Source organism: Triturus cristatus, chromosome 11, assembly GCF_964204655.1.
Source record: "Triturus cristatus chromosome 11, aTriCri1.1, whole genome shotgun sequence".
Lineage (NCBI taxonomy): Eukaryota > Metazoa > Chordata > Amphibia > Caudata > Salamandridae > Triturus > Triturus cristatus.
This window is the reverse complement of record NC_140594.1, coordinates 812675945-812696676: the sequence shown is the minus strand read 5'-3', so window position 1 is coordinate 812696676 and position 20732 is coordinate 812675945. Positions and strand designations below refer to the sequence as shown.

The 20732-nt window shown below is 47.1% G+C and overlaps 2 protein-coding genes across 2 annotated transcripts in view; both read left to right on the top strand.

Moving 5' to 3' along the window:
* The first annotated feature begins 645 nt into the window (after positions 1–645).
* The window catches only part of LOC146785470 (uncharacterized), a 110431-nt gene continuing 90344 nt past the window's right edge, over positions 646–20732 (top strand). Inside the window, exon 1 of the mRNA XM_085634533.1 lies at positions 646–801. The gene's annotated coding sequence lies outside the window, so the exon portion shown is untranslated. The remainder of the gene's footprint in view (positions 802–20732) is intronic.
* The window catches only part of LOC146785471 (uncharacterized), a 49852-nt gene continuing 29800 nt past the window's right edge, over positions 681–20732 (top strand). Inside the window, exon 1 of the mRNA XM_085634534.1 lies at positions 681–814. The gene's annotated coding sequence lies outside the window, so the exon portion shown is untranslated. The remainder of the gene's footprint in view (positions 815–20732) is intronic.

Sequence of the window (20732 nt, the reverse complement as noted above, 5' to 3'; positions counted from 1 at the left end):
TGGAAATCTGTCTCCCCACAGTGTGTGCCTGGATTTGGTTCTGCTAATTTCTGGGCCCGATATTTCTTCTCCCACAGTCCAAACCGTGGTCTAGTCCTTTAAAATCTAATTCTAGGCCTAAATCTGATCCAATTACTTCTCTCATGCCCGTGAATCTGTTTAACGACAGCTTAAATTGGAATATATTCTGTGCTCTGTAGCATCTTGGAGTTACTTTCACAACAGCTGGCGCGTGGAGGAGCCACTTAGCAATAGTCTGAACCTGTGATTGTTTCTCTGCCATAAGTACGAATCTGCACCTAAAATATTCCAAGTCTAAAACACAACCATAGATTGGCAATAAACTTCAAGTACCAGAATGCAAAGAATAAGGTAGCCTAATCTGGAAACCCGAGAGAGCACTCTCATAGTGTGGGCTGACGCTTCAGTTGTTGCAAATAAAAACCGCCGACGGTGTCCGCGAGCCGCACGCAGTTGTTACCTACCTCCACACACATCACGATTTATAATCACGAATTACCAAAAGCAAAATGATTCTCATAGTAGCAAGTGGTGGCAGAACGATTACTTCCGGGGCACATAACTCAATGTTAAGTGTTTTCGTCCACCTGTCTCTCGTTTGCCTCAACGTCAGCCTCAGTGATCAGAAACAGCTGATAAAAGTCTCCGGAAGACGCAGCTCCCTCCCACTTCTGTGATTTACGGTTCATCCTGTAGTGCGGCGTCTTTACTCGCTCAGAACAGAACCTCTGAGCTCCCGGTTTTCACGTTGACCGCAGGAACTGTAATATTGCAAAAAAGGTCAATATATAAAGTAAGCTTTTTTTTTTTTTTTTTTTACATGGAGTGAAAAAATGCATGCTTTGACTTACACGTGTAAAAAAACCGGCAGTATTCCAGAGGTGGACTGTACAACCCTATACAGCCTTTGAGCATCACTTTTAGAAATGACTTTCCTGACCCAGCTGGTGAAAGCAGTTGAAACAGTTGTGAGTAGGGTGACCAGATAGGTGCATGTTGTCAGGTCACCGTTTTCCATTCCTGCATTTTGCTTTTGCATATCATCATCAGGTGTGTTAGTCCAAGGAGCTAAATTAAAATGAACCAGAAAACCACTCCCAGAATGCACTGATATACGTTAAACCAAAGTCTGGGAAATGGACCGTGCTGTACCCATGACAAGGAGCCATATGGTCACCTTCTGTGAGAGTCTAATAAACTCGCGGCTCGAGGGGTTATGAATGGTGCCATTGCCACGTAGCCTCTTAACACATGTGATTCCTTTTTAGATTCCCTGTCTTTTGGCCACCGTCATCTTGCATTCTGGGACCTGTAGTTTTGCTTTTACTGTTAAGCATGGGCTTAAAAACCCAGGTTGGTATTTGATTCTGACTGTTAAGGCTTTACGCATGGCATGGAGCAACTTTACAGAAAAATAAAAGCTTTTACAAAGACTTCCCCACAGCTCTATGCGCCTAGAGGTTCGCATGCTTGAAGCTGTAGGGCTTCGCTGATGGTGTCAGGGGATAATTTTTTCAAAACCTTTTGAACTATCAACCAAAAGACATCGAGTGCTAGCTTTTGGTGCAAATGATCAATTGATTTGTAATTTGAATTACCTAAAGATGTTTTTCAAGAGGCTTTTTCAAAATTTGAAATATTTCTCTGAGTTCACCCACTCTGTAAGTTCACACAAGATTCCAAGCCTCCAGACCCCATTTACCAATTTTTGGCGTTCCTTTAATTATTGTATTCTGGAAACGGCATTGGTTCGTGTTAGATAACCAATGTTATGTCTCACATGAAAACAATGTTTTTAAAATGTCATGACTGGACTGGAACATGGCGTGGCTGATGGCACTGTTAATTTCGGAAATGCGCGATTACTGCTAATACAGTCAGAAATGCCAGTCACTCACTATAGGGAAAGGAGCAAACATCACAAAGTGATTGCTTTAAAGAAATTATAACCAAGTAAACTGAGGGAACTTACCCAAGGGACTGCATATTATGAGCTGGAAGGATATCACTAACACCTCTCCAACAAAGCACGTTGAAATTGATGTTCATGAGATTAATTCAGTTTGTGAGACATGAGAAGAAAATGTTTCTAAAGTTATGCTGTTGATCATAAGAAATATAATGTATAAGCAATGGGGTGACCCTGTGTCCCTCAGAACCTGGGTAGAATTATTACAAGAAAACAATGGTTCTGTCGGGTTTGAGTAAAACAATTGCTTTGTTATATAACAAAGCAATTGTTTTACTCAAACCCGACAGAACCATTGTTTTCTTGTAATAGTTGATCATAAGAAAGACCTGGCTAAGGGAACGGCCCCGGGGCTGGAGCAGTCAGTGGCGTCTGTCTTCTTAGGTGCTATTCATGTGCTTCTGCCCAGGATTCTGTGTCCCCCCCCCCCCCCCCCTCCCCGCAGCATCCTATAGGAAACATAGTCCTAGTGGCGATGAGTATGCTGGGTGTTTCATCCGTGCCGAGCAGGGGGATTGAAGGATAGGTGATAAAGAAGAGACAGCGGAAGACGATCTAGAGAGAGAGGATGTGGTGTAATGTCGACTTGAAGTGCTGACTTTGGAGCTGGGGATCCAGGTTCGAGTCTCCACGAAGGCTCCACATCCTGTGAATCTGGGCAAATCTCTTAATCTCCTATGCCTAAAAAACTAAAATGATAAATGTGACCTTTTGTAATGTAACTGGTGCTTGTGTAAAGCACTCCACTACCTTCGGGTCTAGTTTGCGCTATATAAAACTGCAACAACAAAAAACAAGCATTGGCATAGCCAATAGGTCTCGCTTTTGGGACCTTATAAGTATATTTACTTTTGCTATAATCCCGGCACGTAAAGCGCGAGTGCCGAGATTATAGCAAAAGTGAAGAAATAGAAAAAAACATTTATTTCTTTACTTTTGCTATTATCGCCGCACCCGCGCTTTACGTGCTGCGATTATAGCAAAAGTAAATCTACTAATAAGGTCCCAAAAGCGAGACCTATTGGCTATGCCAATGCTTGTTTACTTTTCGCGCAGGGGAGGAGGCCTGCGAGATTCCCTTGCGGGAGCGTGTGACCATACGGTGCCAACATATGGCGCTGCGCGCTCCCGCAAGGAAATCGCCAGACGTGCACGCGTTGCCATTGCAAGCAATGAAACGCGTGCACGTTTTTGTCCCCAAAGCTGTGCTGATGGCATTAGGTCTCTCTCCTATGCAACGCATGCTTGCTGCGTAGGCGAGACCTAAAAATGGTAGCAGAGGAATATGACTCAGTAATGTGACAGGGAGATCCAGGGTCAGCAGCAACCAGAGATTGGCTGAGCATTCTTCTTCCGAGCCTTCATCTGGCTCAAATGGTTCCTCTGTGAATCTCGCCTCCTAGAGATCAATTTGTAGTGAGCCTCAATGCGATCAACTGTGAGTGATGCTGTGACCATCATCTGTGCCCTGTATCACACATCCAGAGGCTGCATTACACATGCGCTGCATTTTCCTTCATTGCACCAGGTGCACCTTTAAAATGGTGCACCCGGCTCAATGAAGGAAAATGCGCCGTATTATGGGGAATGAATCCTGACAGTGCGCCACCTTTTAGGTGGTGCATGGTTACTGTCAGTGCGCCTCATGAGGGCTTCTTTCCCCTGCACCCACGTCGATAATAGGGAGAGGTTGCAGAAGCAAAATAATTCCCTTATTTGCAAAGGGCATGCCCCCAAGCAAATGAAGGAACGCCCCTTGAAGATAGCTCTGGCGCTTTGTGTACCAGCACTATTGGTATTACAGAAAGAGCCGCACAAGCATCTGCACCCCCTTCTGTAATACCAAAGTGCCCCGGGGGCGTGCAAAGCGGGCGCAAATGTCTGTTGCACCCCTAGGGCACTTTATGTAAGAGGGCCCCAGGGATGCAACTAGACCCGAACTTCAGGGGGCAGGGAGGCTAACACTTATGCCAATAGCGCAGAACAAGAATTTCCAGAAATGGGGCCAGAGCTATCCTCCTAGACCGTATGAGAAAGAAGTGACAACTGATTGTTGCTATATCTTTCCAGGCTCTCCTCCATGGGTTCCGCCCTTACCAAACTACATGGGTTTCCTGTTGGCAAAGAAACTGCTTTTAAAGCTATGTGCTTTTGTCATACAATCCTTCACGGGAAAGGCCCCCAATACGAGACACAGTTAGTGAAACCTTACTATCCTAGAAGAAGTCTTAGATGTACAGGAACTGCTTTTGCAGAGATCCCCTTAGTCAAGAATGCTCAAATAGGACCATGTTATTTTAGCTTTCTTGGCTCTAAATTACGGAAAACTCTGCCCTCATCTCCAGTAGCGGCTACCATTAACAGAAGGTGGTAGGGTGGGTGGGGGTAGCGTGCACGGCTGGACATGGTAAAAATAAAACAAACTTACCGGACACCGCCGGCCGCCTCCCATGTCGTGACACTCCTGCTGGCCTCTTCCTGGTCCCAGCAGCCGCTGTGACAGACTCCCATCCAATCCCCATGCTGCAGAGCCTGAGCGGGTAGGAAAGACGATCCACTGAGGTCATGGAGGCTGTGGGGTTTCTCCTGTCCGGCTCCTGAATACAGCCGTGCTGGAGAAACCTAAGTGCGCATGTGTGTTTTGGTTGGCCTGTGACGGCCGGCAAAACACATATGCATACTTAGGGAATGCACTAGCACTCCTCCTCCCACCTACCATGCCCCGCCCCTCCATGCACAAGCTGGCTCAGAGCCAGATAACTAAAAATAAACTATGCTAGAGTCTGCGCCAGGCAGTGGGGCAATGCTCCTCCGCCATTGCGAAGGAGCCACTACTGCCCATCTCTAAGGCCGGAATGCTCAGAACCGATCTTCTGGAAAAAGCTAAAAACCTGCTTCTTTAGACACCATAATTCTTTAATAGTGGGTGCAGTTTTGACCTCCTTAGCCAGAACAGAATCTTCAGCGGGGGTACACTCAGAATGAAGTAACTAGGCTCTATAAATCTTTTATTATCATTATTGTGTAATTTAAACATATTGTAAAAACCTGATATAACAAATTTGTTTTTGAAGGTTTGACACTCTAGGCTACTTATGGTGGTCTTTAAAAAGCATATTAACAACACCCCTTCTACCAATTCATTGATCCATTTTGTGGCAGAACTATATGCTTGTGAAATATTTATAATTTCAATTCCAGAAAATGCTCATAACCCATTGTCAGCTGAAGTTATAATTTTAGTTTCCAAAACGAGATGTTCATTGGCAAGTCTGGTGTTATCTACAGGTCTCAATATTGGGCTTAATGACAGTGCTTAATTTGAGCCGGTGGTTTTAAGTGGAACCCAATTGCACTCCTTTTTGGTGTCCTGCATTTATTTTTCCTCATTTGACTTGGTTTCAGAACAAAAGTCTGAAAAATACAAAAGAGCAAAGAGAAAGATGGAAAAATAGTGACAAAGGGAGAATACAAAAAGAAACCTAAAAGAGTGAGATAAAGAGCTTTAAGAAGCACATCTGAGAGTGGCTTCGTCTCCTCCCACATGTTGGTTACCCTGAGTACAGTATTATATTTGGCAGGTGATGTGTGCTGTCATCGAGAAATATTGCTGGTCATACTCCTGTTGGCTATTGAGGGGAGAAAGGTAATCTAAAAATACGTAATTATGTGGCAGTTTGCAACAATGGTGTTGGCTAATAATGTTGCTGAAGCAATGTGGCATGCGCACTATATGTGGGCTATGTTTTGATTGATAAGCTAATCATACTGGCGAAAAGAGCTTCTCAGTAAGGATGTTCCCTTGTTTAAAGAGGCTGAGACATTCACAATAATGCTGCAAAGGCTTCTTTGCATGTTTTTTTTTCCCTTCCTCATTTACATTTGTGTTGTGCAGAGTAAGCAGTTTGTTCTGCCCTCCCATCCCAGCACGCCAGCGGACAGGCCAGTTGCTCATGCCCCAAGAGCCTCATGCCCAGCCTCCCTCACACACCAACCCACTTTCTCAGTCCGCTCTTCCCTGCTGCAGCAGCCCACACACAACCAGCTCCTTTCAGCCATAGGAGCCAGATTCAGAGAGTTATTGGCATACCCTGGACCACATGGCCCAGTTTTGTTTTTAAATCTGAAACAATTACAGGTAGAAGAGTGACCAGCTTAGCCACTTTTGAAATGCAAAAAAAAATATTGATGAACAGAATGCAGAACAATGTCATGCATTAACCCCAGTACAGAGATCTGGGCCTAAATCCATCGTTTATTTGCTCCCCATGCCTTTCCAGTTTGAACCCTGCCATATGCAAATCAGTCTTGACCCTGTGCCTCATGGGAATAGTCCAGCCACAACTGCCAAGCCAGGTCCTCCCTGGACTGGAAACAATGGTGTGAGTGCAGTATGATTGCTGTGAGTGGCGGATGAGCAGTGAAAATGGGTGAGATGTCTGAATGCAGGATGCATTCCAAGACACTGAGTAGCGTGGCATGTTGTTGACGCATTGTCCCCAGTGGTGCGGGGGCCTGAGCTTCAGTTGGGCCCCTCAGCACAGGACACTGAATGGGTCTGCACTGTGCATGAGCGGGGGGGGGGCCCTGGTGGATGCTCATCAAGGATGTCATGCTTGAGATGGAGAGGTGTGCCAACAAGGATGATAACACAGCACGGTCCAGAAGAATGTTTGGGAGTAGAAGGCTAGAAATTGGAAACAGGCAGTGATGTATTTGGCCTTTTTTGCAGGGTCATCCCTTAACTTTTTGCCTTTCTCCTAGCCTTTTTTTCTGACATGGTGTTGGTGGTTTTAGGACTCTGGGCACCTTAGCACTGCTGTTCAGTGTAAAGTGTGTGTGCTCTGTGTTAAATATGGCAAGATTGGTCTACACCTGTTTGGCCTATTTAATTTACCGGTCATTCCCTTGTAAAGTCGTATCCCATATACCCGGGGCTGGTAAACTAAATGCTACTGGTGGGCTTGCAGCGCTGATTGCGCCACCCACCAAAGTAGCCTTTCAAACCTGTCTCAGACCTCTGCCATTGCAGGGCCTGTGCGCACAGTGTTACTGCCGCTGTGACGTGGCACCTAAAAGTGTGTGCCATGTCTGTGGACCCCCCCCCCTTTTTACTGCATGTCAGTCACCCTAAGGTAGACCTTAGCTAGCCCTATGGGCAGGGTGCATTGTAGGTAACAGGTAGAGCATGTACCTTAAGTGTGTGACATGTCCTGGTAGTGACAAACAGCCATTTTGGTTTCTCACAACTGTGAGGCTGCCCTTCCATACAATTGCATTGAGGATTCCCTGACCAGTGTTTCAGTCGTAATTTCTGATATGAGAGGAGCTGCCGGGTCAATTTTGGTATGGTTGGAATAGTGATGATAAATGCTACGCCATAGTGTGCGCAGATTTATTATAACTATTTTAGAAATGCCACTTTTAGAAGTGGGCATTTCTGTTTGCGGTCTGTCCGCCTGCCTGATGTGTATAGCATGTCTGGCTTTGGAGTGAGAGGGGCTAGTGCGGTGTGTTTGGCTCCAGGAGGGGCAGGGTGAGTCAGTGCTAGGCTGAATAGGGCATCTGCATTTGAAGTAGTAGTCCCCTGACCCTATATAGGATTGTGCCTGCCTAGGTCAATGCTGGCTCTGCCCCCCTGTCGTGTGTCTGATGGCAGAGCCTCCATCTCCCAACGAAGGGTGTAAGCACTGTAAAAAGAGTGCTCCAGACCTGTGCTTTACAGACAAAGAGAAATGTGGTATAAATATAGGGCTTGTTTGGTGAGCTGGTCCTGTGCTTACTTGGACTTGCTGCTGCTGGGCCCCAGGAGGAACCGCCACAAGGGACTGCCTCTCTCCTAGAGGGCCCGGTCTTCTGGCCTGCCTGGGCCAAGCTGTGTTCCCCCCCCCCCCCCCCCCCCGGAACTCTGTGGACCTAGTGCCTCGTGAGCACTATCTATCTCTCCCAGGACGGGTAGAGCTTTGTGGCTTCGCAGCGCTGAGCTGACCATAGTGGAAGAGGGAATACCCAGCATAGGGATTGCCCTGTGCTGCTAATGAGGCGGGAGCCCACCCTGCATTGCTATCTCGTTTAGCGGGTGCCCACCCCGCATTTATGCTTTTTAGTGGGTGCCCACCCCGCATTTATGCTTTTTAGTGGGTGCCCACCCCGCATTTATGCTCTTTAGCGGGTGCCCACCCCGCACGGATGCCTTGCTGGCGGGAGCCCACCCCGCTCTCATGCCTTTTTAAAGAGCGGGTGACCTCCCCGCATTTTTGGTGCGGCAGTGTGTGCGGGAGCCCACCCCGCACTTTGAAATTACCAGAGGTGCCCCCGCGATTGATTGTGGCAACCCGGAAGTCAGGCAAGAGATGCCTGACTGTGGGCGGAGCCTGAGAGAAGCCAGAGCGCCTGGAGCGGGCTCTGGTGAGCTGTGAGCCCCACATGTTGCCCTGAGGGTGCCGGTGCCTGAGGTCCGGCAGTGGAGTCCATAGAGGTCCTGGAGGAGCGGGGAGTCACAAGGCACATTGCTGGTGACTGTCCCCTGTCAGGAGGCGTACTGAGAGAGCCCATTGAGTGGGGCTGTGTTGCGAGTCTAGAGGTGTTGGTCGAGGCACATTGTCGGTGCCTTCCCCCTGTCTTCCAGAGCCCCAGAGGGGGGCTCCAACAGGCTGTGCTGGGTGCTGATTTTTGTTTGGCAGCATTGCAGGGGCAACTTGAGGACAAGATTTTTCACAGAGTCCCAGAGTGGGGCTCACGAGGCACCTTCATTGCTCATCACAGCTGCGCTGCAGTTGCGGGCAGCTGCAACGTTGGGGGGGCCATTTGTTTTGTAGAGTCCTAGTGGGGAGCCCAGAGGCACAGTTGGTGCCAGTGCCATTTTTCCTTTGGGGGCGTTTTGTTTCGTGAGATGGAGTGGGATACACTCCTCCACCCCAGCGCCTTGCACACTTTGCTTCGCTGCGTTTGCAGCTACGCATTGACACTTGGGACATTAGGCATTTGAGCCCATAGGAAGGCCAGTTGGCATGGGGGTCATTTCATTGTGTTATGCACCATGATTATTGCATAAGGTGTTTATGCTGGTGATACCTAATGTGATTTTACATACTGTGTTTTATGCCACTATTATGGTTGGGATGTTTATGTATAGTATGTTTAGGTCTACAGAGATTGCATAATGGGTTTATGCTTATGTGGTTTATTCCTAATATGCTTATGCCCAACGTGATGCCTAATGCGTAGTATGTTTATGCTAATGAGGTTTGGGCCTAATGTGTTTATGCCTAATGTCATGCTATGATATTTTAGGATGGTGTCTAATGCGATAATGCTGAGGTCATTATGGTAACAGTAGTTACGGGTTATTGTATTTACTACCTGCATTCTGGTGGTGCTGACAGCGGCCCGATCGGCCCTGTCCTGTATATAATCCCCTGTGAATATTGCCCAGTGCCAGTTGGCACAGTGTATATTGTGTGATTATGATCTAATGTGTTTTGGATAATTGTGTCTGTTTGTGTCAGTCAGTCAAGCTACCAAGGGCGTGAGCAGGGGTCATCTTCAGCATGTAACTCCCTTGCCCTGACTAGTGGTGATTTCTGCCTGGCTTAGGCGCAAGCCCTAGCCAACCAGAATTCCCATTTCTAACAGGCAGGTTGAGGTAGAGGCTGGGTTGGCGTGCATGGTCCAGGATTATTTCTTCAGGCACTTGGTGTGAATGCACAGCAATGGGTGGTTTCGGGTGTACTGCCTGCCCAACAGCACAGAACGGACAAGGTGAGCTGCATCATGTTCTCTGTTCTAGTGGTATCCATGATACTCTGTTAAATGCCTCAAAAACGGCGTACTTTAAAGGGCGTGATCTAAATGTGCTGTTGAAGTGCAGTTTACCACACCCTGGTAAGCAGTTTAAAGGTGAGAATGTAAAGTGATTAATAAATCTGTGGTTGCAGGCCAGCGTATGCATACCTTTTTCTGAAGGATTATAGGCCTAAGCCTGCTATGGTGGAAAAAACAATAACATTTAAAAATATAAAACTAGAAATAAATGTCCAGATAAATAAAACGACTGCATGTCATTATCATTACGAAGGAACGCTCTTGGAATATTATTATAATGTTGACACGCTATCAATTGTCGCTAAATGCCTTTCAAAACATTTATTACTGGCACCTTTTAAGATAAATGAACCAATATATATGTTATGCTAAATATGGGAATGAATTTGTGATTATTTATTTTTTTGTATTCATTTGCCTAATTTTTACTCTTCGACCAACGATGCCAACCCTGGGTTATTTCAACCTCATTTGCTGGGAAAGAGAAACAAAGTATATCCTCTTCGATGGCGCCCTAGGATATAAAAAGAGAGCTATTCCTTAGTTTCCATTCTGAACACTATTTCCCCACATATCCCTGTTCTCACAGGGAAGACTGGACCAGGTGAGGCAGATAAAGGCTCAATCATTGGACCCTTATTCTAGAGTCCCAATTTGTTGGTCGTACCATGTCGGAAAGGGAGTCCAAATCAATTATTTCTTTTTCCCCAGATTCCAAAAATCCAGCTTAGTAGTATATCTCATAGATCTTAACCAGCCATCTTCGGTTGGAGGAGTCACAGATACCCATAGTTTGCAAATCTCCTTACGTGCCAAGAGCATTGCATAAAACAGTTTTTTGCTGTCCTTGGTACAGTACAAAGCAGATCAAGCCTCCAAATATAACCATTACAGCGCTTCCCTTAATCTGTAGGTTTAATCTACTGGACAGACTATAACTCACAGAATGGCTGAATCTTCGGGCAGTAAATAAACATATGCAGATTATCTTCATTTAAACTGCCACACTTGGGACACGCCACCTCTCCTTCAGATCCGAATTTGGATAGCCTTTGCGGCGTCCAGTAAGCCCTGTGCATAGTAAAAAGATGGTTCCTCCTCAGATATGCAGGTTTCACGGTTTTATAAAGCATAGACATTGATACTTGCCATTGGTCTTTCAATGTAGTCTCTAGCAAGCATCCTCCCCACAGATTCTTTTGTAAGGTGAAGGCCCCATAGTCCAGCTCTAGGATCAGGCAGTGCCACATTGCAACTTCCTTTTTGAACAGAGCCCCGGACAGCAGTTTTTCCTCAAATTCATTAAAATCTCCTATATTTTTCGCCGGACGCCCGGTACCAACTTTGAATCTGGAGGAACTTAAACCTTGATAACCTTTGACCTATTTCCTTCTCGCAACAGACCCGCTGACCTTCTGGCAATAGCTGCTTCCACCTTAGTATACCCGCCTGTTTTAGAGGTAATGCTAGTATGTCCTTGGTCCATTCCGGAGAACCTGGTGCATCCCATATCGGAGACCACTGACTGAAATACGGAATTTTTTTAAGTTCTCCTGATTTTATACCTCAGTTCTTCCAAGCCACTTAAAAAATGTTACCTGGGGGCGTGGCCAAGCAGGGACTGGAGATGGCTGCGTAGCGCGCGAGCACCGTAGCCCAAATCAGCCCCTAACTATCCTGACTACATATCTGAAGCACCCTTAAGCGATCCCGCGTGTCGGATCGATAGCGGAACCTCCCTGCTGTGACCCGGTGCACCGAGGAGTGACGGCGAAGTGGTGGGGGCCGCCGCAAGAGTGCGGCCTGCTTGTCTCCCGGAAGCCGGGTCCTCGAGTGGCGGCTGCGGCCGATGTGGGGACTGACGCAGACCCTCCCTCCCCACCGCTGAATACACGGCCTGTGCAAAGGTGCGGGAGCACTTCAACCCCCCCCCCCCCGGCTGCTGGACGCAGTGTGGCCGAGTCTTGTGCTGATCCGGAGGGCCGGTGGTGCCCTCGACCCCGCGGAGAGCCTGAAGGGCCTGGAAGTGCTCCCCAACGCGACCGCCGATATGAAAACGCAGAAATCTCCTTCTTCCCAGACTTTACGCGAAGAGTAAAGAAACAGAGGAGACTTTTTATCTCTATCAAGCGGGTCCTCCCGGAGAAAGGCCTCAAGTACTCTATGCTGTTTCCGGCCCGACTCAGAGTAGAGGCGGAGGGGCGAGCTTGGTTTTTTGACCGGCCTGAGGATGTGGCCGACTGGGTCAAGTATCGAGACACCAAGACCTCTGGGACGGGGAGAGCCGGCGGCCCTGGGGACTTCACACCTACCTGAGGGGACGCTTCAAAGAGGACAGGTTGTGCTGCGGCTTTGGGGGTGGGGGGGATCGGGGGGGTTGAGGGGTCCTTGGTTACCAGCTTAAAGTGGGACTAATGACATAATACCGGACACACGTTGACGTAATGCTTATGGTGTGACATAGATACTGTTGGCGTGGGCGTGGAGCTCCCTGCTTTTCCCCCCTGGATTGTTTTGCCCCTTCTTTCCTTGAATTTCTAGGGCGACAGGCACTCTGCAAGTTGTTAATGGGCAGTTTTGAACCCGAAGGGCAGGGGAGCAGGGTGGGGGGTAGTTGGTCTGGGTTTTTTTTTTGTTTAATTGGTTTGTGTTTGTTGCAAGTATTGCTATGACTATGGTGCAGTTCCTTTTCCTGAGGGGTCTTAACCCCACTCTCCGCAACACCATACATGGGAGTGTGGCGTAACAATAAAGTCAGAATCCTAAGCTGGAATGTGAATGGGTTGGGGGACAAAATAAAACGTAGTATAGTATTGCAACAGATTCGGAGGTTGTCGCCGGACATTGTCCTACTCCAGGAGACCCACCTCATTGGGCACACTTGTAAAGTCATGCATAGATGGGGATACACCATGCACGCCCACTCGGGGTTTGCATCTAACTCTAGAGGGGTCGGGATCATGCAAAAGAAATCATTCCCCTTTTTGCCTACTTCCAATCACACTGAGTGGGAACAAAGGTCACCTTCATGTCAGTCTATGCCCCACCGGGATTACAGGCCACCACATTCTCCGACCTCAGTGCAGTGCTGTTGACGTTGCCAGAGGGACCTCTGGTGATCGGGGGAGACTTCAACTCTGTGGTATCAGGTACACTAGACACACCCCCCACGCACGTTGCCACCCACCGCACGCTCTTTCTCTAGTTTTCTGGAGGCGATGGGACTTGAGGACTGATGGCGGGCTTACCACCCTGACCAGATTCAATACACCTTCCATTCGGGTGCCCATAACAGCCTCTCACGGCTGGACTACATCATAGTCCCCGCCCCACAGGTGAAGAACATACACTAGATACGACACCTGGCCAGAGGCATATCTGACCATTCTCCCCTCTGGGCCCACATTGTCCTCGACGACTCCTCGGTGGGGCGCATTGCCCCAATCAATCCCTGGCACCTCAAGTGCCCTAAAATACGTACCGGCCTTCTCAAATCCATTGATAACTACTTTCTGGATAATGAGCACTCGGTTGACTCCCCGCAGACACTATGGAAAGCCTTCAAAGTGTTGGTATGAGGCGAAGCTCTTTCCTTAATAGCGGGGTCCAAAAATGACAGGCTAGTGGCGGTCTCCGAGATGAACAAACCATCTATCGCCTGGAAAATGACCTTGGCCCTGACCCCTAGCCGGAAGCTCTTCACGCTCTGCAACTCCAACAGGAGCAATATTGAGCCCTGGTTACCGACCGTGCTAAGATCTTAGGACAGTGCAAATTAGGAAGGGTGTATGACTGGGGTGACAAGGCTGGGAAATTAATCGCCTGGCTGGATAAAAAGGAGCAGGCTAGCCGACTTGTCCCTGAACTAGAAAATCCTGTTGGACCCGCCATAGTCGATCCCCAAGAAATAGTAGACAGCTTCTCGGCCCACTACCGTGCGGTTTATCACTCCATAGCGCCACATACCGAAGCGGACTCCTTTGATTTGCTACGGGATATATCTCTACCGGTACTGTATGATGGTGACCGCGCATTCATGGATAGCGCCCTTATAGCGGACGAGATTGCAACTGCAATCAGGATACTCCGCCCAGGCAAGGCCCTTGGCCCCAATGGCATACCGATCGAACTTTACAAACTCCGCCCAGACAGACTTGCCCCATATCTGAAATCGATGTTCGAAGCTAGTCTTGAGCAGGGCTCGCTTCCCCTGGACCAGCGAGTCGCGACTATCGTTGCGCTCCACAAAGAAGGGAAACCCAAAACTGACTGCGCCTCCTATAGACCAATCTCGTTGCTGAACGCAGAGCCTAAGATATTGGCCAAGGTGCTTGCCAATAGACTGATCAAAGTAATAGGAGGCCTGGTACATCCTGATCAATCGGAATTTATGCCGCTGCGAAACACTGCCCTCAATCTTTGCAGATTACATGGGGTCTTGGGCAGGGCGTCTACCTTGTGCGAGGACGCCATTGTGGTCTCCTTAGACGCCACGATGGCCTTTGACACGCTTGAATGGCCCTGTCTCTTCGCGGTACTCACGAAATTAGGATTTGGACCTGGCTTTAGCCAATGGGCATGATTGCTCTACACCGCCCCCATGGCTCAAGTAGTCGTAAACAATAGGAGATCCGATCCCTTTTTACTCAGCCGAGGGACCCGCCAGGTATGCCCCCTATCTCCACTTCTGTTTGCCTAGCCCTCGAGCCCCTCGCAGCATGGATCCGCAGGGACATAATGATTCGCGGGCTGCGATGGACGGCTGACTCCGAGGACCGAGTATCGCTATATGCGGACGATATACTGCTTTACCTTGCATCCCCTAAAAGATCCCTTATCGCACTATTTGACATCCTTTCCATTTTTGGTAGATATTCTGGCTTTGGCATTAATTGGCAAAAATCTCTCATCTACGTCCTAAACAGGAAGGACCCCCCCAATACCCCGATACTGTCCCATACCGATAGTCTCGGATGGTTTCAAATATCTGGGCATTTTCATTTCACTTGACAGATTCCTTCCAGTTCGCCCGCAATCTGGCTCCCCCGATACGCCTAAAGCAAGACATCACTAACTGGAAATCGCTCCCCTTCTCTTTACTGGGCAAAGCGGCCCCTTCAAAATGATGTCCCTGCCCCGCTTCCTCTATGTCCTACAAAACTCGGCAGACCCAGTACCAAATTCCTACTTCCAACAAATAGAGGGTCTTCAGCGAGACCCACTTTGGAATGAGAGACCCCGTATCGCTCTTAAAACTCACCCTCGGTTGGTTCGATGGGGGGATTGGATTGCCTGATATAAAGAAATACTACTGGGCCTGGGCCTCACACCTAACGGCGATAAACCATAGTAAGTATGGGAGGCCTGATGATCCTGGGTTTGGTATGGATTAACTGCTCCTTCCCAACAGTTCCTTCGCCAGGACCCTCTACTCCAAGCCAAACAGATACCCCCTCACTGGCCCCACTAGACACTCTGTCCACATCTGGCATACGGCAACTGCTTCGTTGGGCTGGACTAACAAACTGACTTTGTCCGTGCCTCTGTGGGACTCCCAGAGACTTGGGGATTTGGGCAACTCACGGGGCTTTGACAAATGGGACCTAATTGGCATCTCGTGCATTAGAGACTTGTGGGACAAAAACGGTATCGAGTCCTTTGACTCTCTCCAACTTCAATATTCCATGGCTGATTCGGAGCATTTCCGCTACTTGCAGGTCCGTCACGCACTGCAGGCGGCATTACCTCGTGACACCTCCCCACCCGAATATTCACCGCTAGAAGACCGACTGCTTGACGGATATTTGCCCGAGAGAGCCATTTCCCTAACATATAGGAAACTCATTAATAATATGGACGACCCACTGGCGCTGCTACGAGAGAAATGGGTTAAGGACGGTATTGTGCTAGACGACAAACTGGCACACTGCTGTCTCTTCCCCCAAAATGGTTGCCATCCCGGCGCACCTCCGACTTTTGCAACTAAAAATACTGCACAGAATCTATATCACGGGGCCCCAATTGATGCACATGGGTGGCTCAACAGATGGGTATTGTAGAAGGGGATGCACCCAGATGGACACATTTATCCATATAATATGGCACTGTGACCCAATACAGGCTTATTGGCAAGACATCCATCACATTATGAGCCAGGTACTGGAGCTCGACATACGGCCTGAAGCTCCCAGATGCCGCCTTAATATTTGGGAACCCACTGACCTAAATACACATGCCACGCAAGGGGTCACACTGGGATGCATGATTGCTAAAAGAAATATCGCCAACACTGGGGGATAACATTGCCCCCGAGGGTCGCAGATTGGGAGGCGGACCTAGACTGGTGCATGCTGAGGGAAAAGACAGTCTACACAGCTAGGGACTGTCCGAGAAAGTGGTCCAAGATCTAGTCACCTTGGAATGTATATCGAGGCTACATATGTGCCCCACCTGGTGACCCCGAATGTAACAGTCCCCCCTCACCATAACATGTAGTATTCTTCCAATTCTACGTACCTTGATGTCGCTGTATTCCCTGTCATTGACCGTATGGAGCTGTACCTATGTTGAATAATGCTGCACATGTTCAATAAAAAGAATTCAAAAAAAAAAAAAAAGGTTGCCAAACGTTCTTGAAATATTTCAGATCTGCGTATTTGTACATGAACCCCCATTCAGCTCCCTTCTCTTTCCTCAACATTGCCTCAAACATTCTGCCTATATCTGATTTTGTGGGAGAGTCAAGCAACATTCTGCCATTTTTTAATAAAAACGCCCAGGAATAAAACAACAAATCAGGTCGTGCTAAACCCCCCCCTTCACCAACCTCCTCCTAAGTTTTTTCCAGGCTATCTGCGGCCCTTTGGACGCCCAAATGAATGAGCTGATCTCAATCTGTAATTTCATAAACCACTCTTTCTAAAAGATAATGGAATAGAATCAAACAGGAAGGTTAACTTTGGAAGAACAATCATTTTCACTAGGTTAACTCTGCCATATAGCGTTAACGGAAGATGCATCCAACCCTTCAAGCAGACACTTACTTCCTTCTCTCCCAAAATGTACCTTGGTGAGGTCTGCAATATTCTGAGTGATCCTAACTCCTAGATTTCTTATCTCTTTCTTACATTTTATCCCTCCCGTCTCCATATTCCAAGCCATCACTTCCGCTTTTTCCTTATTAATGTCATAACGTGACACCTTCCCCAACTTTGTTGTTACTTCCAAGACACAGCTCAAGGTTTTTTGCAAATTAGTTGTAAAAATTAAAATATCATCTGCATAGAGCCCTATCTTCCTACTCCAACCATTGAATTCAAAAGGTAGAATATCGTTATTACCCTTTATTCTCCTAGCTAGCGGCTCGATATAAAGATTAAAAAAAGTGGGGCTGGGGACAGCCCTGCCTAGTACCCCTCATGATTTGAACAGGCTCTGTCAGTCCCCCGTTAACCAAAACCCTGGTTACCGGCGCAGAGTAGATTTCCTTCAGAACTCTGCAAAAATTGGTACCCAAATTAAGATGTTTAACCAGCGTCTGTAAATACACCCAGTTTACGCGGACAAATGCTTTAGCAGCGTCCAACGCTATTACCGCCAAGGGAAGCTCATACGCTGTAGCCATATGTATAGAACCAATGAGCGAGTACGTCAGCTCTTTCAGGGCCCTTCCCTAATAAACCTTTTTGATCTTCATGCATTAACTGCGACATGACCCGATTTAATCTCCCTGCCATCACTTTTGCAAAGAGGTTGTAGTCATAGTTTGAGTGAAATGGGACTATAGAGTCAACACTTTTTGGACACTTCCCAGGCTTGGCGATTGTTATAGGGGCCTCATTCCAGGAATCGGGCATTGCAGTATCCGTCAGGAGTATTGCATTGAAGAGATGCATAAGTATGGGAGTTAAAGTGCTAGCTAGGGCTTTATAGACCTGATGCGGTAGGCCATCCGGCCCTGGGTCCTTCCCTTTTTTACCCCCCCCCCCTGATAGCTTTCTCTAGTTCACCAATACTGATCTCCTTGTTTAGCCCTTCCATTTTCTCATCTGCTAGTGACTCTGCTTGGTTTAACCAAGTCAGCACTTCGGCACTTCATCCTCCGAGACCACCTGGTCTTCCTATAGGCTCTCCCAAAGTGTCTGTGAAAAGCTTGTTTGATTCCCTGACTCTCACTCAAGACCAAACCCGACTCTTCACTTCTAATCTTTTAACCAAGTTCCTGACTTGATCACTCTTTGCCTTCCAAGCTAGTAATTTACTACAGCTTTCGCCATATTCAAAATGTGCTATCTGACTAGCCTCCCATTTCTCCTTAACTCTGTCCTGTAAAACTCCAGACAGGCTCTTCCTTAAATTTTTTACTTCCGCCAGCTTCTTCTCAAAGCCTTCTAAGTTTCCTGGTTTACTCAAAACACTTTCCATCTTATGAATCTGCTTTTCTAGATCCAGAACCCTTTTATGATATGCTCGCTTTTTACCAGCCGCTAAAGTACCTAGTCTACCTCTCAAGTAGGCCTTGTATGCGTCTCAAACTACCCCAATCGTAGCAGAGCCCAAGTTCCTCCCAAGAAACTCCTTTGTTTCTTCTCTTAAAGTCTCAACAGCTTCCGTTCCAAGTAAAATTGTACGATTTTAGCATCCATCTTGAACCGGCAACCCCTTCCTCTAGTTTCATGTGGCGTAATATGGCAGAGTGATCCGACAGGTGTACCCCTATATGTTTAACCTCCAACACACTATCCTTCAAGACCTGGTCTACAAGAAAGAATCCGTGACTGATGTTTGTATTTTTTTATTATAATATGTAAAACCTAACCGCGACCCAGCCTCACATCGCCATATATCACAGAGCCCCAACTGGGCCATCGCTAGTCGCAACCTCATACATTTTAGGATTTACTACTGCTCTGCTATTCAGAGATCTATCCAATTTATAGTTCAAAACTGTATTAAAGTCTCCTGCCATCATAATCCGGTTTGGAAAGTCCACAAGCTTATTGACTAATTCATCCAATGGACCTATATCATCTTGATTCGGGTCATAATAGCCAACCAACGTGTAATTCTGCCTAAAGATTTTTACCCTTGCCACAAGCCATCTTCTTGCAATAGTCGAACCACTGCCTTCTACCGAGATATTCATACCCTGTTTGACCAAGAGTGCAACCCCGCTTTGTAACTGCTGACTGCCTTGTATATATTGCATGTGAAATCCATCTCTTTACTTTGAAAAACTTTCTACTTTCTCCCTATGTAAGATGTCTCCTGAAGAATAATAATTTGTGCAGGACAGTCCTTTAAATACTGCAATATTCTCTCCCACCTTCCCTTCACCAGGAGCCCATTCACATTCAATGATAACACTTCTATTTCATGTGTTCTATTCCCAGCCATCCCCTATAGAATCCAGCATTAACCATTGACTTGGTGCAAAAAGAGACATTTGAGGAATTTGAATTTTTTTCCCTTTTGCTCCCCACTCTGGGGGGGGGGGGGTGTATGGTGCACACCCATGGAGAACCCTGTCCAACTTCCCATGGCAAAGTAGCCATATGAGTGACCCTTAGGTGTGCGACGAAAAAACCTAAACTCAACCAGTGCTAAAAAAAAAAAAAATATTACCCTTACTATTAAACCAACGAAGAAGCAGAAACCAAGCCTCCTGCATCTAGAATACTAACATTTTACTGAACCCCAGCTTGGATCTCTTCAATACACGTATCCACCTCCTCAACAAAATGGAACATGTGCATTTTGTTTTTAAACATCACTAAGTAAATCTGGAAAGTTTAACTGCACTGATGCACCTAAATTCCTTAGGGGCTCTATCCATTTCCCTAGCTCCCATTGTCTGTTAGATGTTGCTGCAGATAGACCTGATCTTATTTAAATTCTTAGCCCATCCAGCTCTAGTACCTTCTTCTTCAGGGCCTTAGCTAAGATTTTCTATTTCAACGTATAGGTTAGAAAATTAACTAGAATTCTCCTAGGTTTAGTTTGATTCGTGTTTAAACTAAAAGGATCTCTATGTACCCTTTGAATATCTCAAGCAATCTCTTCCTCGGTTTCCTCCAATTGGAGCTCTTTTGAACAACTGTACAACGTAACTTTTAAAATCTCCACCTTCCTTACCCTCCGGGAGTTTTAAGATCTTTACATTGTTTCTCCTCTGAAAATTTTCCAGTCTTTCCATTCTTTCACGGTGTTCCCTTTCCCTTGCTCTGAGACCTATTTCTCTCTTGCTAAGCTGGACTTCCTCCTTAAGGTCTCTTTCTTCCATTTCTAAAGCCAATGTTCTGCCACTCAAGTCTTCTATGTTTTTCTCCAGAACTTCACATGCTGACCAAATTTCTCTCTGATTTACCTCTGAGGTTTCAAGTCTATTTCGGATCTCTAATGTGAGGGTTGTGAGCAGAACACTAATGGAGGGGTCCCCATTCCCTGGACTTTAGGCTGCATCACCCATTTCCTTCTGCCCAGCCCTGATATTTATCTCTTTCACTGACTGGCTCTGCCCCCCCTTGGAACTCACAATATCTCCCACTGTATCAGAAAGTGGCTTGTCTATGAACTCTAAGAGCTCAGGGCTAACATTTGGAGAGATTTCCCCATCTGGAGAGGCATCTGTGTTCCCCGTCTACGTAGATAATACTTGAAATCTATTTGGACTCAGATGACCAGACCAGTCCCCCATATTTAGGATTTCCTTAGTACTTCCTCCTCCTGCTGGTTGTTTATCCCGGACCGCAGTCAACTCCATTGAGAAGCTGTCCCTTAACACGAGTTTTGGACACTACCTTAAAGTAAGACCTGAGCGAGGGGGTCACCTTTATCCTCTATTCCGGGATGCCTCTTCTCATAGCCTTTTCAATCTCCCTACTTGGCAGACCACCCATTGGCTTCACCTCCATCCTCC